Source organism: Triticum dicoccoides, chromosome 7A (assembly GCF_002162155.2).
Source record: "Triticum dicoccoides isolate Atlit2015 ecotype Zavitan chromosome 7A, WEW_v2.0, whole genome shotgun sequence".
NCBI classification, from domain to species: Eukaryota; Viridiplantae; Streptophyta; class Magnoliopsida; order Poales; family Poaceae; genus Triticum; species Triticum dicoccoides.
This window is the reverse complement of record NC_041392.1, coordinates 689,670,935-689,671,152: the sequence shown is the minus strand read 5'-3', so window position 1 is coordinate 689,671,152 and position 218 is coordinate 689,670,935.

Sequence of the window (218 nt, the reverse complement as noted above, 5' to 3'; positions counted from 1 at the left end):
CGGAAATAAATTCTATTAGCTAATGTAAAAAGAAAGTCGACACATTTGCACAACTACTGTATCCCGAAACCTGAATAAACTGAGTTACTGGAGGAGCATACAAACTAAACAATCCTATTGTTATATATATATAATCTATACACTCAATTCATCAACAGAGAGGGGCTACTCTGCACAATACCACATTCTCTAAAAAATAAACAACACAAAGATGAAGT